Source organism: Odocoileus virginianus, chromosome 19 (genome assembly GCF_023699985.2).
Source record: "Odocoileus virginianus isolate 20LAN1187 ecotype Illinois chromosome 19, Ovbor_1.2, whole genome shotgun sequence".
Taxonomy (NCBI): Eukaryota; Metazoa; Chordata; class Mammalia; order Artiodactyla; family Cervidae; genus Odocoileus; species Odocoileus virginianus.
Genome location: NC_069692.1, coordinates 14,859,120 through 14,863,534, shown reverse-complemented (window position 1 = coordinate 14,863,534; position 4,415 = coordinate 14,859,120). Strand labels below are relative to the sequence as shown.

The window sequence follows — 4,415 nt, the reverse complement described above, 5'->3', positions numbered from 1 at the left end:
TTAAGTAAATTTTGGAAAATTCTAATCATTGAAAGAATCACGAAGGAGTCACAATTTTAATATTGTATAGTCATATACAGTGTCTAATATTTCAAAATTAAGAGATCTGAAACACATTCCCAGGAAAGAATGGCTTTCCACAGCAAGTTTTCACCGGAAACTTAACCGATGTTGCATTTGTTATCACAGAAGTCAGATTCACTTCAGCACTAGGATTCAGATTGTCGTACAATGACAAAAGACACAATGTCTCAGAGCAAGAGAAGTACAGTATATCTACCGTAAAAGGATTGAGCTTAAGGATTGAGCTTAAGGATTGAGCTTAAAGATGTAAGGGGATGAACAGAAGTGCTTCTTAAAATGTAACATGTTTAGGAATGGCTTGGGGCTCTTTGTTAAATGCACACTGTAACTTAGTAGGTCAAGGTGGGGTCTGAGATCTTACATGTCTAACAAGTTCCCTTAAGGTATGAATTCTGGGAATCTACCACAACAATGAGGTACATAACTCTGATATTTAAGGTCATGCAAGGTTAATACTTTTTATCTGAAACCTAAGAATGTTTGGATTTGAAATATAAGAATGTTTGGAGGTCATTTTCTCTCATGAACTTTCACAGGCAAAAAGTATTGATGGCAAAGGTATGGGGTTCCAGGCTAATATTTTTACCTATAAATCATCCCTTTACTGAATTTGTTTGCTGAAATGAATATAAATCTTCTAATATATCAAGCCAACCGTGCTTACAGATTTGTGCACATGGATTTTTGGGTATATACAGAATTCTTTCCTGTATCTGTGCTATTTAATTTTCCTTATTTGGATGCCCCAGATGGCATGACATGAACCAGGGAAAGGGTGGGAAAAGAGTGTAAGTTTATATGCTTTTAATTTTCTCTTGAAATGCAGCAGATATTTGTATAAGCTGTTTATAAATAACTGCCAAAATGTTTGTGGAAACATTTAGTTTAGTTAGGTTAGTAAGGACCCATTAAATCACTAAGTTAATGTAAAAGCTGAGAATAATATCACCATTAACCTGAGAAATAATTTTTTATTTGTACCCCCTGAGACATAGCCTCGGTGTTGCTATTAATGGTGACTATCAGGTGATATCTGGAGCATGACTTGGAAGCAGTTCCTTTATAATAATGAATAATTTACAGACAGACAACATTCACAATTGTTAAAGTACTTCAAAGGCTACACAGAAAGAATTTCAATATAATCCTAGTTAAGACTATCCTTGCTTGACTCTAACATTAAAAAAAAAACACTTTTCTTAATTTTAGACAGGAAGGCCAACATTCATTACTTTTTTATATGAAAATTTAGGCATAAAAAATTAAGGCCACAGAAGTCATCAGGAACAGAGTAGAGAACAGAACTGGTTATCTCAGAATTGTGTCCTCCTCCACTAAATTCTCCAGAAAAGCATTCTCTGAGCAAAATGTAGGTGTACAGTATTTCCCCTTTTTCTTTCTTTTTAAAAATATTTTAAAAATCCAGAATATTTATTGCACATTTACTCATCGAAATTCTTAAGATGAACTGGATGCTGCAACAGCTGCCCTCTTGGCTTTAGGTGTTGTTCCTTCATGGAATCCATGCTTAAATCTGCAGTCTACAATTTTTAGGTGCCTCATTCAAGCAGTCCCAGTGGTATTTTGTCTTTTAGCTTTAGCACTCCAGTTACACTTTCTGTTACACTTGGCAGGGTAGCTACATTTGCCACAAGTCAACTTCCAAAGGTGGTAGGCCTTACAGTCACAGCAGCAGCACAATGGTTTTATTCCAACACGTCCCAAGCGAGGATGTTCCCTTTGTCATCTTGCTTCTGCCCCTCTTTAAGATTTATTTCATTCAATCCAGAACATTTATTAAAGGTGCATTGTGTGCCGTGAACTATTACTACACGCCTTGTGGAAAAGGATTTATGTGAAAAACAAAACAACTGAAGCTAAAAAGCAAAAACAAATGACTAGATGGACTTCTGCATCTAGTTAGGACAGAGTAATAGGGACCACATTTACTCTCCTTCCTGAAACAACTATAAAAGCAGACGAGACACATGGGACAAGGTTTTATAGATAATGAACATCAGGCACCAAAGGACGGTGACCCCTGAGGAAGAGGAAACAGATAAGGTAAGTTCTATGATTCCGTCAGCTCAGAGTCTGAAGAGAGACTCCAGGTGATGGTGCAGGGAGGGGCACTCATGCTGAGTCTGGCCATCTCTTGGGAGCCGAGGAAATGGAACTGACCATCTAGGGAGCCAGGGCACCTAGGTGTTGTAGGCAAAGTCCGGTGTGCAGACAGAACGTCACAGAGAAAGCTCCTGAAATCTTCATAAGGTCCCCTCAAGTCTTCAGCTGGGTACAAATCAGTTTACGCATGCAGGGGAACAAGACCACCTGCAGAATACAAAGACCAATCGCCAAAGCTCACGCAGAGCTGAGAGTAGTTCGTGTTCCTAAGCATGGGGTTTTCGTCACAATTCAACAGACATTAGGTAGACCGCAAAAGTTATTACTTCAGTAGGGGAGCATAGTAAAGTCCTAGTCTAATGGTTTCTTTTTAATCCTACCTCTTAAAACTTAATGGGAAGCCTCAAAAGGATAAACTCTCCAAGTAACCTAACTATGGCCAAGAACAAGGTTCAAGAATACAAATAGGAACACAAAAATATCCATCACCCACGCAATAAGGCAAAATCATAATATCTGGCATCCAATTAAAAACTACCAGGTATGCACAGAAGCATGGACATATCACTGATGGTGAAGAGAAAAGGCAATCAATAGAAACAATCAAAAACTGACAGGGGAATTAATAGGTGACGATGTCACACAACTCATTGTAGCTATACCCCATAGGCTTATGAAAATACAGGAAAGATTGAGCATATTATGTAGAGACATGGAAGACACGAAAAAGACTGAGATCACACAGAGATGAAAAATCGAATATCTGAGATGAAACAAACATTGCATAGAATTAACAAATCAAACACTATAGAAAAAAACAAATCAGTGAGCTTGAAGACACAATAATAGAATTAGTAAAACAAACACACACAGACAGGAAAAAGACCCAAACCAAATGAACACCAATGATCCATGGGACAACTTTAAGCAGACAGAGCATGTGAGTTAAACTGCTTCTGAGGATTCCTTCTTGGAATCCTCAAGAAGGGATATTTGAAGAAATGGATGTAATGCTTCCAACCCAAGAAGTGCAATGGGGCTTAAGTGCACAAAACATGAAAGAAACTATAGCACAGACATCATAATAAAATTACTTAAAATCACTGGTAAAGAGAAAATCTTAAAAACATAGAGTAAGAGGCTTATTTTATACATAGGACAAAGTACAGCAACTCCTTTAAACTATTGGGGGAAAAAAAATCTGTCAACCCAGAATTATATATCAAAGTCTTCCTTTTTACTTAAGGAAAGGAATCTTTATTAAGTAGACTGGAAACAGAAAAGCAGGGGTCTTGTCTGATAAATCTTTAAGGTGATTGATGGCAGTCATTCCTTCTTTCTTTCCAAACCTCTCCCTTCCTTTTTTATTAATAAAAATTGCAAAAAAGGGATTCATCTTATGCCTATCTATTAGTTGATATGGTAAAGCCTGATTTTTAGAGGAAGATGTCCCCTCCTAGATATCAGAATGGTGCTTAAAATCAAACCTTCAGACATTATCATCTTCCTAAAAATCTCTTCCACAATGTCAGTTACTCTGCCCTACTCCCCAAATGCTGACCTCAAAGAGTTCTGCACGAGAAGTTATTGAGAGGGCCAGTGTGTTAGAAAATCTACTCACGGCTCATAAGAGAACCAAATGGCTGAGAAAGAAGAAAAAGATGCAAAAAGGGGATAGGCTTTACTTATCTTAACATTTTATCTGGCACTGTATCTAATAAGCAGAATCAGGGCTAAAACGCATCTAGTTCAAGAAACCCAGTGAACTGTTAATGCTAAAGATTATATTTCAACTCTTAAGATATTTTAAATTAAGAAATATATATTTTTGTTGAGATTAGCCTTAGATTTATGGGCTAATGTTAATTTTTACAGCTTTTCTAACTCCTGTACAGTAAAGGAAAATTACCCCCCAGAAGTGTCCCAATTGGGTTAAGTTTAAATGCTCAGTTCTCACAGAAACTTCTAAGAGGCTAGCTTTCAAGTTCAAATACCCCAGGAACATCTCAGAAGCTTCCTTTTATAGAAGATTCCACCCACCCTAAATTCTTTTAGTGATGTTAAATTAGAGTTTGCCCCAAATCAAAGAAGAACCAACTTATTTTATAAGACAACTTAGCATGAATTATATTTATTCATAGTTATTGAGTAATCCAGGATCACAAGAAATATCTACTATGAATAATACAATAGATGTTATGAAAATA

At 36.7% G+C, this 4,415-nt stretch overlaps 1 pseudogene; it reads right to left on the bottom strand.

Annotated features, from left to right (window-relative positions):
* Window positions 1–1,542: 1,542 nt before the first annotated feature.
* Window positions 1,543–1,831, bottom strand: LOC110133635 (large ribosomal subunit protein eL37 pseudogene; annotated as a pseudogene).
* Between the last annotated feature and the right edge of the window lie 2,584 nt (window positions 1,832–4,415).